Source organism: Zootoca vivipara, chromosome 6, assembly GCF_963506605.1.
Source record: "Zootoca vivipara chromosome 6, rZooViv1.1, whole genome shotgun sequence".
NCBI classification, from domain to species: Eukaryota; Metazoa; Chordata; class Lepidosauria; order Squamata; family Lacertidae; genus Zootoca; species Zootoca vivipara.
This window is the reverse complement of record NC_083281.1, coordinates 11,158,978-11,171,178: the sequence shown is the minus strand read 5'-3', so window position 1 is coordinate 11,171,178 and position 12,201 is coordinate 11,158,978. Positions and strand designations below refer to the sequence as shown.

At 48.2% G+C, this 12,201-nt stretch overlaps 1 protein-coding gene across 4 annotated transcripts in view; it reads left to right on the top strand.

Annotated features, from left to right (window-relative positions):
* MUC16 (mucin 16, cell surface associated) overlaps positions 1-12,201 on the top strand; it is a 159,290-nt gene that overhangs the window by 60,629 nt on the left and 86,460 nt on the right. The window lies entirely within an intron of this gene.

Sequence of the window (12,201 nt, the reverse complement as noted above, 5' to 3'; positions counted from 1 at the left end):
GTAGGTTTGGATTATATCTATCTATCATCTATCCATCATCTATCTATCTATCTATCTATCTATCTATCTATCTATCTATCTATCTATCTATCTATCTATCTATCTATCTATCATCTATCTATCTATCTATCATCTATCTATCATCTATCTATCTATCTATCATCTATCTATCATCTATCTATCTATCTATCTATCTATCTATCTATCTATCTATCTATCTATCTATCATCTATCTATCTATCTATCATCTATCTATCATCTATCTATCTATCTATCATCTATCTATCATCTATCTATCTATCTATCTATCTATCTATCTATCTATCTATCTATCTATCTATATCTATCTATCTATCTACACACACACATACACACATACTGAGGATTATAGTTTGGAGAAATCCAATGGATAATTGCAACATATTGTGGCCCACATATTTAGTTCCCACTGGGATTTGCAGGAATTGCATGGTGGAATTCTGAAAATGAGGAAGGGGTGGAATGAGGAAGGGATGGTCAGGCTAAACCTGAAGCCTCCTTGAAGGAGGACCAGTGGGGCGCAGGATCACCACAAAGCCTAATCTGACAAGCCACACAGCTCTGTGGCAACACGATGCTGCTTCCATGATGCCTTATTGGCTGGGTCACGTAACCAGAAAGAATTTTTTGCTGGAGGGGGCAGGGAAAGGAAAGGAAATGTGTCAAAAGCTATCTGGTTGAGGCTGTTTCTTGGGAAACATTGCGAGATCCACAGATTCTCTTTAGCACCCCAAAATGTTCATCTGTGAGAATTTGGCTCCGCAGTGATGTGTTTGCTTTAATAGAATCATAGAGTTGAAAGGGACCACAAGGGTAAATCACCCCCCCCCCCAACAGATGCTTTCCATTCCAACCTCTGTTTAAAAATCTCTGCGGGAGTCTGTTCCACTGTCAAACAGCTCTCACTGTCAGAAGGTTTTTCCGAATGTTGAGTTGGAATCTCCTTTCTTGTAACTTGAAGCCATTGGTTCGAGTCCTACCCTCCAGAGCAGGAGAAAACAAGCTTCTCCCTCTTCCATGTGACAGCCCTTGAGCTATTTGAAGATGGCTATCATACCTTCTCTCAGTCTCCTCTTTCGCAGGCTAAACATCCCACTTGTCACTTTCCCCCAGGATGATGCGGAACCATTAATGCAGGCTTCCTCAAACTCGGCCCTCCAGATGTTTTGGCCTACAACTCCCATGATCCCTAGCTAGCAGGACCAGTGGTCAGGGATGATGGGAATTGTAGTCTCAAAACACTTGGAGGACCGAGTTTGAGAAAGCCTGCATTAATGAGTGCTCTCTGGGTTCAGTTAGTCAACCAACCACAAATCCATCTAACAGTTCCCTCATTAAACCCACATTTTACCAGATTCCTCGTGAGAATAATAATAATAATCCTAGAATTCATTAATTTCTAGGGTTATGGGGGATTCCCTCCCCAATCTATAGCAATACTTAAAGATTGGACTCCAACTCCCCGAACAATGGCCATTGCTAGCTGAGGCTGCTGGGAGTTAGAGTCCAGCAATATCCAGAGAGGTGCAGGTTCCCGCCCCTGATCTTAGGAAGAAACATTCCCTTCTTTCGGTAGAGAATTGCTCCTGCGCTCCAGCATCTGGCGAGCGAGAAGCCGATTTGTGTCGAAATTGAATTCAGGATCTTTGTCCTACTCGGACTCCCTGAAGAGTTCGTTTAAGACTTGCACGCTTCTTTTTAAAACTGTAACAAGGCAAAGGGTAGCGAGGAAGAAACTCGTTAATTAAATGAAGGCTCGCCCGGCAGACCAGACTGCTACAGCGAAGAGCCAGCCATGCCAGAGCTCCCCGGGCAGGGAAAAAAGATTTAAATCAGGCTTGTTCCTTGGTTATCCCAGCAATTTTACAAGTATTATTAGCCTGGCGATTAAGGACCAGAGAGAAGAATGCTGAGGGTGGTGGGGGAAAGTCTGGACTCACGAGAATGGTGCTGAGTTGCGCCATTGGATGGCATTATCTGTCATGGACGCTTTAGCTGAGATTCCTGCACTGCAGCGGGTTGGACTAGATGACCCTCAGTGTCCCTTGCAACTCTGCAATTCTATGATTCTTTAACAGCTCCAGCAAGCTTGGAACTGGAGCATTTTAGGGGAATCGCAGAGCTGAGAGAGGTTTCAGGAAGAGGGTAAGGAGAAAGGCAGCCTCCCCCATCTCTCCCTAGAAAACTTCCTCTGATGTATTAAAGGTAAAGGTAAAGGGACCCCTGACCATTAGGTCCAGTCGTGACCGACTCTGGGGTTGCGCGCTCATCTCGCATTATTGGCCGAGGGAGCCGGCGTACAGCTTCCAGGTCATGTGGTCAGCATGACAAAGCCGCTTCTGGCGAACCAGAGCAGCACACGGAAACGCTGTTTACCTTCCCGCTGCAGCGGTTCCTATTTATCTACTTGCATTTTGACGTGCTTTCGAACTGCTAGGTTGGCAGGAGCAGGGACCGAGCAACGGGAGCTCACCCCGTCGCAGGGATTCGAACCGCCGACCTTCTGATCGGCAAGCTCTAGGCTCTGTGGTTTAACCCACAGCGCCACCTGCGTCCCCTCTGATGTATTACATTGTGCTAGAAATGGTCAGGTTTAGAGATGATCAACCCCTTGATTATATGGAAGGGTGTGTGGATGTGGATTGTTTGGGAGAGAGAAGGGTGATCCTATTTTTCCGCACCCTCTCCACCAACTTTTTATAATGCAACTTTTTATAATGCAAGGAGTTTTAAAACTCCATGGCATGCTTCCCCCCCCAGTCCTAATCCGTGCTATTACTTAAGCTTTCCCATGGAATGATGAGCCCATCCAGACCTTCATTTATTTTCTTTTAATCAACACATTGTGGCCGGTTTTCTGAACTGCTTTGGAACTGCCGTTGTTACGTTATGTATTAGAATCGTAGAATCATAGTTGGAAGAGACCACAAGGGCCATCTAGTCCAACCCCCTGCCAAGCAGGAAACACCATCAAAGCATTCTTGACATATGCCTCTGCTTAAAGACCTCCAAAGAAGGAGACTCCACCACACTCCTTGGTAGCAAATTCCACTGCCGAACAGCTCTTACTGTCGGTAAGTTCTTCCTAATGTTTAGGTGGAATCTTCTTTCTTGAAGTTTGAATCCATTGCTCCGTGTCCGCTTCTCTGGAGCAGCAGAAAACAACCTTTCACCCTCCTTTATATGACATCATTTTATATATTTGAACATGGCTATCATATCACCCCTTAACCTTCTCTTCTCCAGGGTAAACATACCCAGCTCCCTAAGCCATTCCTCATCAGGCTTTGTGCTGTATTCTCTGTTTTATTGATTTTTTTTTTAAAAAAAAACTAGTATGATTTTGTGTGGCTGAGAAGCCCCTAGGCGATGCCCAAATAACCAGTTTTGTTGCTTTGCTGCCAAAATGTTTGTTGTGGAAACACCCAGCCTGGGCATTTAGCATAGCTGCCAAGTTCTCCCTTTTTTTAAGGGAAATTCCCTTATGCTGAATAGGCTTCCTCGCGAGAAAAGGGAAAACTTGGCAGCTATGGCATTTAGAAGGGTAACGGTGACGATGCAAAAACAACAACAACCTGTGACTTTGCCTATAGTTGGCCCCAATTCGCTGCCAGAATGATCGTCACGGGAACACCCAAGCTTGGTATGAGAGGGCGTAGGGCAGTGACGAGAGCATAAGGTATCTGGGGATTCCTCCGTTGCTGCGAAGTGGAAGAGTTAAGATTCCAAGGGATTGTCCATTGCACTCCACCTGTTCTCAGCAGGCTGCATTTACCAGATGAGTCCAGTAGGAGGCGGCGTCTAATCATGGGAGGTGAGGGAGGGCTGGGCAAGGTGGCATCTTCTCAGAGCAAGACTAGAGCAATATTTTACTGTAGCCTAATAGGACAGGGGTGGAGGGGGAGAGAGAACCTCTCAAATAAGCACTTCGGTAAGCTAGATGTTAAACAAAAATGATGTGGAAGAAGGGAAATTGTTCTTGAGCATAGTAAAAAAAAAGACATCATTTATTTATTAATCGCCTTTCAAACAACCCTAATTCCTGCAATGAAAGTGGGTTGGACTAGATGACCCTTGGGGTCTCATCCAACTTGGAATGTCCTTCTTTTCCTTAAAATGTCCCTATTTTTGTTGGAGAAATGTTGGAGGGGGTGGGAAAGGATGTCCCTATTGTTGTCATTGGAGGACGTCCCTATTTCCATCGGGGAAATGTTGAAGGTTATGAAATAGGATGTCCCTATTTCCACCAGAGAAATGTTGGAGGGTATACAAGAGTTGTCCCCAGCAATGTTCTTCTCAGAGTAGCCCTATTGTTGTGAATCGGCACGGCTAATTTTGGTCCATTCATTTCAATGGCACCGCATTCACGTCAGACACTCTGGTGAAAACAGGGACGTCCTACCACACACTCCAAGCTTTCGCCAATGAAAATAGGGATGTCCTAAGGAAAAGCAGGAGATTCCTGGATCAAATCAGAAACCAGGACGGCTTCTGAAAATCTGGGGCTGTCCTTGGAAAATAAGGACCCTCGGAGGGTCTGCTCCCTTTGCAGATACAAGTCCCATTTAGCTGCCATAAAGGTAAAGGTAAAGGGACCCCTGACCATTAGGTCCAGTCGTGACCGACTCTGGGGTTGCGCGCTCATCTCGCATTATTGGCCGAGGGAGCCGGCGTATAGCTTCCAGGTCATGTGGCCAGCATGACAAAGCCGCTTCTGGCAAACCAGAGCAGCACATGGAAACGCCGTTTACCTTCCCGCTGTAGCGGTTCCTATTTATCTACTTGCATTTTGACGTGCTTTCAAACTGCTAGGTTGGCAGGAGCTGGGACCAAGCAACGGGAGCTCACCCCGTCACAGGGATTCGAACCGCCGACCTTCTGATCAGCAAGCCCTAGGTTCAGTGGTTTAACCACAGCGCCACCTGGGTCCCTTTAGCTGCCATAGTTAACAGCAATTTGTTGTTGCTTAGTTGTTTAGTCATGTCTGACTCTTCGTGACCCCATGGACCAGAGCACGCCAGGCACTCCTGTCTTGCACTGCCTCCCGCAGTTTGGTCAGACTCATGTTCATAGCTTCGAGAACACTGTCCAACCATCTCGTCCTCTGTTGTCCCCTTCTCCTTGTGCCCTCCATCTTTCCCAACTCCTCCTCCTCCTTCTTCTTTGGCGATCACTCGTAGCCAAGTAAGATTGTCTTCCATAAACACGGTTTTAACAATGGGTCCGTAAGTGACTGTGGAGGCCAATTCTGGATCCACACATCCTTCCGCAGTGGGGAAATCGGTTTCCAGGCGGGAGCTGACACATCACTTGGGAAGACAGGCGAACTAATACCATTGTAGCCAACATCAGGGTCTTTTCCAGGGAGTTTTCTCTTCTCATGAGGTGGCCAAAGTATTGGAGCCTCAGCTTTAGGATCTGTCCTTCCAGTGAGCACCCAGGGCTGATTTCCTTCAGAATGGATAGGTTTGATCTTCTTGCAATTTGTCTAATCCTCCCCAAAACCACCTTAATCCCCCGGGGCCATCACCACACCTGCTCTGCCGTGTGTTTCATAAGGAAATAATTCAATGTATGCAGAGATACTTCCTTCTGCCAGTCTGCGGTTACCCAAGAAGCAAACAGCACTTTCTCCCCATAGTGCATTATCTTAAGAACACAAGAAGAGCCTGCTGCTGGATCAGGCCAGTGGCCCATCTAGTTCAGCATCCATTGCAGATGCCCATTGTGGGAAACCGGTAAGCAGGATCCGAGCACAAGAGTTAACTCTCCCCTCCTGCAATTTCCAGCAAGTGGTTTTCAGAAGCATTGTTTCTCCTGACCATGGAGACATAGCATAGCTATCCTGCCTAGTAGTCTTCAGTAGGCTTCTCCTTCGCCATTAATTTGTCAAATCCTCTTTTAAAGCCAACCAAGTTGGGGGCCAACACTGCCTCCTGTGGGAGTGAGTTCCACCGTCTAACTGTGCACTGCAGAAACAACTCCTTTCTTGTATGTCTGCTGTTACACTCAGGTCCTGCTGGTGGGCTTTCTATTGGACCACCTGGTTTCCCACTGTGAGGTGGGATTCCCTTTTGTCCTGGTCCAGCAGGCTCTTCTTCTGGTCTGATATTCTCCGTCATGAATATTGAGCCAGAGCCATTAGGTCCATCTAGCTTCGTATTGTCTACACTGACTGGCAGCAGCTCTCCAGGAGTTCAGGCAGGGTTCTATCCCTGCCCTACCCAGAGATGCCATTGGGGATTGAACCCGGGACCTTCTGCATGCAAAGCAGCTGCTCTACCGCTGAGTTGCAGCCACCAAAACATAATACGCTTGCAGTATTAGCAATGGGATCAAACTGAGTTTTGCCAGCGCGGGGCACTCTGTCGCACGTGAATCCCATCGGGATGTGCCCCTCCAACTAGAAAACCCAGCAGCTCTTTCCAAAAAGGAGGGAGTCCCTCCAGGCCCAGTGCTGCGGTCTGCAAATGTCAGGGAGCCAACAAGGAGAACAGGTCGTTTGCAGATCAGAGAAAGACAGCGAAACACCGGCTAACGTACAGTTAGTTTCTTTATTATGGAAGCAGAACAGAGAACCCACGGAGAGTTCTAAGGGTTCCTCCTGTCTAGATGAAGCATTTGCGCAGACTGGCTTGTAGCTCCCCCCTCCACCCCTTATCCATCTGTGCCAGGCCCCTTTCCTCTGTCTATGGTGAGCCCCAAGGGGCCCTCTCCGTTTCTGCCTGGCTCTCTGCTCTGTAACATGCAATAGACAACCTTGTTCTGGGGGACTTGCAGGCTGTCAGCAGAGAAGCTGTTGGGGTGGCTCTGCAGGAGAACTGCCTGGTCTAGGACACGGGTTCAAATCCTCACTTGGCCAGAAAGCTCTGTCGGTGGCCTTGGGAGCCAACAACTCTTGCCTCTCAAGCCTAACCTCCCTCGCAAGGTTGTTGTTGGGATTCGATGAGGGTTAGAACCCTGAGCTCCTTGGAGGAAAAGCAGAATAAATAAATAAGCCCTAATTCAAAGTACGTCCCCTCCGAAGCTCAAATATTTGGGGCGATTAGTGTCCCTTGCGATGGGCGTCTGATGAGTCACATGCTCCGCTGTCCCAGATCAATGTTCCAGGAAGTGATGACCTTTCTTCGAGACACAGAAAGTTTCTCTCGATTCCTCTTATCAAAGACGTGGGGAAGGCAGGGCTCTAAGAGGCAGGGATGGGTGTGTCTTCTGACACCTGCTCCTCAAACAAAAGGTTTGGCCAAGTGAGCAGGAGATGGCACTTGGGGACAGGACCTGATCCAAGCCAGAAGCATCGTGCTCATAGTCGGAGAGAAACCACAAGCGGTGCATGGCATTCTCGCGGTGCCTGCATGCTGGAGGAAAACAACTTTGATGACAGAGAGGTGCAATTTCACGAAGTTTCCATGAGATGGGAGCGTACACGATTGTTTGTTACCTTCTGGGTAAGTCACTTTTGGAGGTCTTTTTAGAGTTATGGATTGTATTCAGGGTAGCACTGAGAATCATAGAATTGTGGAGTAGGAAGGGACCTCCGAGGGTCAACAAGTCCAACCCCCTGCAATGCTACAGGATTCTGTCAGGGATCCTTCATGCAACCTCCACCACCTTCCGAGGGAGTCCATCCCACCACCTAATGGATTTCTCTGTCGGAAAGCTCTTCCTGATGTTAAGTCGGAATTGCTTTTCTTGCAACTTGGATCCGTCGGTTCAGGTTCCCCCCTCCGGAGCGGAAAAGGCAAGCTTGCTCCATCTTCCATGGGACAGGCCTTGAGATATTTGAAGGTGGCTAAGGTGCCGTCGCGGGGACGCGGGTGGCGCTGTGGGTTAAACCACTGAGCCTAGGGCTTGCCGATCAGAAGGTCGGCGGTTCGAATCCCCACGGCGGGGTGAGCTCCCGTTGCTCGGTCCCTGCTCCTGCCAACCTAGCAGTTCGAAAGCACGTCAAAGTGCAAGTAGATAAATAGGTACCACTCCAAGCGGGAAGGTAAATGGCGTTTCCGTGCGCTGCTCTGGTTCGCCAGAAGCGGCTTAGTCATGCTGGCCACATGACCTGGAAGCTGTACGCCGGCTCCCTCGGCCAATAACACGAGAGTCGGTCACGACTGGACCTAATGGTCAGGGATCCCTTTACCTTTACCTCTAAGGTGCTGTCACTGTGAAGGTTTTTTCCTTGCATGATTCCCAGGTGAATCCACTGTGTCCCTCCAAATTTGTCCAGGGAGTTTCCGCAACCCTCTGGAGCAGATTTTGGGGTGGAGGGTGGGAGATGAAGAGGAGATATACTTTTTGTGTTAGCATTAATCTTTGTGCTAACACAAAAAGCGTGTTGAATAAGAACGTAAGTGAAGCCTTCTGGATCAGGCCAATGGCCCTTCTAGTCCAGCATCCTGTTCTCACAGTGGCCAACTAGTTGCCTCTATGGGAAACCTGAAAGTAGGATCTGAGTTCAAGAGCCCCCTCCCTCCTGCGGCTTCCAGCAGCTGGTATTCAGAAGCATTTACTGCATCTGAATATGGAGGCAGAGCATAGTTATCATGGCTAATAAACCATCAATAGCCCTCTGCTCCACAAATTTGTCCATTTGTCTTTTAAAGCCATCCAAGTTGATGGCCACCCCTGGCTCTTGTGGGAGTGAGTTCCATAGTTTAACTCTGTGCTGCATGAAGAAGGACTTTCTCATACCCTCCGACATTTCTCTGATGAAAATAGGGACATCCTATTCCATACTGCTACTAATTTTATTATTTGTACCCAGGCCATCTGACTGGGTTGCCCCAGCCATGCTAGGTGGCTTCCAACATATGTAAAAACATAATAAACATTAAAAGACTTCCCTATACAGGGCTGCCTACAGGTGTTTTCTAAAGGTTGTCTAGTGACTTATCTCCTTGGCTCTGGGGTTGCATAACTCTATACCCCTCCAACGTTTCTCTGATGGAAATAGGGACGTCCTAAGAAAAAGCGGGACATTCCAGGATCAAATCAGAAACCAGAACGGCTTCTGTAAATCCCTGGAAAATAGGGGCACTCGGAGGGTCTGAAGTAAAATGCCAATTACGTTATTGCAGACACACACGGTGAAATGATCAGGCCCGGCTCTAGGTAGACCCCTGGTGGCGCAGGGCACCATGGCGCCGGCCCGCCAGGAGGGCGCCGCGAGCTGCGCCCGCCCGCTAGCCGGCCGATCCGCCGGACTGCCGCGCAGCTGCGCCTGTGGGAGCCGCGCTGCGTGCTGCGCCCACCTGCCCACCGCGCTGGGAAACGGGGCGGGAGGGCGCCAGAGAGATCGCACTGTGCCTGCCCGCCCGCCCGCCCGCCGCTGCGCCCACCCGCCCGCCGCGCTGGGAAACGGGGCGGGAGGGCGCCGGAGAGATCCGGCGCACCACAGTGGCAGGGGCGTTTAAGACGGCACTGGAAATGATTGGTAATTTGTTAATTAACACACTGCATATTAATGGGTTTTGGATTTCGGCAAGTGCTTTTAAGGTTGGAATTTATTTGTTTTTTGTTTCCCTGGTTGGCTGACGATTGAAACATTGCACGGTCCGAGAGAGTGTTGTCCCTGCTCCTCCTGTTCTCTTCCACACCCTCTCATGGGCAAAGGAGCAGAACCTCCCTGCCTTGTTTCAGATGGCAATAGGTGCGGGCAGCAAGGTTGCCCGCCGGGGGTGGCACAGGGCAAAGCTGGCAGAGCGCCAAGGGCATTTTTTTGAAATAGGTCCCCAGCTTTTACCAAGAAAGTCCTCACTTCCTTGCTGACAAACACCTACGGCTCTAAATTGTATCCTCCTGTGGTCAGTGGACTAGGGGGACTAGGCTAGCCCCCAAAATGTTCCCCTGCCACCTCCTTCCCAAAGCTTGGGAAGCTTCTGCCTGGCTTAGGGAGGGAGGTGCGACGCTTACCTGCCTCTGAACATAGCCATATAAGCTAAGAGGACTGCAGGTTGGACTCAATGATTCTTAGGGTCCCTTCCCGCTCTATAGTTTTATGATTCAATGACAAGCCCATTTGGATGCAGTGGAGAGGGAAAACTTAGAATCATAGAATCGTAGAGTTGGAAGAGACCACAAGGGCCATCCAGTCCAACCCCCTGCCAAGCAGGAAACACCATCAAAGCATTCTTGACATATGCCTGTCAAGCCTCTGCTTAAAGACCTCCAAAGAAGGAGACTCCACCACACTCCTTGGTAGCAAATTCCACTGCTGAACAGCTCTTACTGTCAGAAAGTTCTTCCTAATGTTTAGGTGGAATCTTCTTGTAGTTTGAACTTGTCTATCATGCTCCTTACCTCTGTGGCCCATTTAATGCCTCTGGGTAAGCCATGGCTTGGAGGCCAGAGCACAGAATCCCCTTTGTTAATCATAATTTTTTAATTCATTTTCATATAGTTTAACAAATTCAGATCAGTATCCATAGAGTATTCCCTTAGCCTATTGATTTCCCATCTGCACTTCCGTGATGTTTCTGCTCAAACCCTTTTCTCTACTGCCTTAAATGTAATACTTGTTTCTATAATACATATCCTACATTATATTCCTTTCTCGTTCTCATTCCTTCGCTTAAATTTCTTGTCCTGCCTGTGATTTCAATCTACTATAACGTTTTCTCAGATAACCGAAAAAAGGGTCTCCACTCTCTCACAAATATTTCATCTTTTGGGGGGGGTCTCTTATATTTGCTGTCAGTTTCGCCATCTACATATAGTCCAATAGTTTTAGAAGTCCACTCCTCTTCTGTTGAAATAATAGAATCACAGAATCATAGAACTGTAGAGTTGGAAAGGACCACGAGGGTCATCTAGTCCAACCCCCTGCAATGCAGGAATCTTTGCCCCAATGTGGGGCTTGAACCCACAACCTTGAGATCAAGAGTCTCATGCTCTACCGAGTCAACTTCTTCTTCTTTCCATTTCTACCAGAGCACAGAGGGGCCCAGAATAGGAAATGACATCCACCCTTAATAAGTTGTTTGTATTTTTTTTTACACTGCCCATGGATTATATCCCAAGGGCGGACTGATGCTTGATCCCCAGTGTTGGTGACTCTGAGGTAGACTGCCTTGACTGGGGAGGCTCCATTGAGCTCTCGTGGTTAATTGAGCTCTCAGGAGAAACTAATCCTCAACGGATACATCCTTTCTATTTTTAGTGATAAAGGACCAAACTTGCTTGGTCAGGAAAAGGTCACTGAACATTAAGGGCCTGAGCTGGCTCTGGGGAGGAGCTAAATGCTTAATTTTTTTACAGTGATCTGCTCTTGGTGCAAAAGAACATACATATTTTCTTCTCCGTTGCGTCTTAGTCAGAGCCGATGTCAAAACCGTTTGAGATCAGGCATTGGAAGGGAGGATCCTCCCCCTCGCAGATCTAATCCTCTGTGACACCACCTGTCATATTCTGGCGAGCCACAAACTGTTGACCTTGGAGGCGAAAATTAAGCCACCCAGTTAAGCAACCTGCCTGGTTGCTCTGTCAAGGGGTTTGATTTGCTTAACATCCCGATCTATCTGGAAACGGAACGCATCTCGGGTGACAGCTCTTCCTCTGCTTCCGCGTAACGGTGCCAGAGAACATCGGAAGAGAACGGGAACAGGATCAGGCCATCTAAATCTCTCATCCTGTCCTTGCGGTGGCCAACAAAATGCCCTGAGTGATGGGAAGCAAGGACCTGAGTGCAACAGCAACTCTCCCCACTTGCAATTTTTAATTACTTTACAGTTACAACATGAAATCACAATATATAAAAAAACACAAAATACATAATAAAAACCCAAACCCAAAGAATCAGCCCAAGGCCTGGTTGAAGAGGGACGTTTTTGGCAGCTAAAGGTGCACAATGAAGGCACCAGCTGAACCTCCCCGGGGAAAGCATTCCACAAATGGGGAGCCACCACGGAAAAGGCCCTGTTCTCATGTTGCTGACCTGTCGTGGAGGAGGCACACAAAGAAGGGTCCGGGGGTAGTTTCATATGGAAAGAGGCGGTCCTTGAGGTTTTGTGGTCCTGAGCCATTTAAGGTATTCAGGGGTAGATGATCTCTGGTACTGCAAGTAATATGTAACCACCATGGCTAGTAGCCATCAATAGTCTCCTCCTCCTCCTCTGTGAGTGTTCCCAATCCTCTTTGAAAGCCATCCAAGTTGCTAGCCATTGCTGC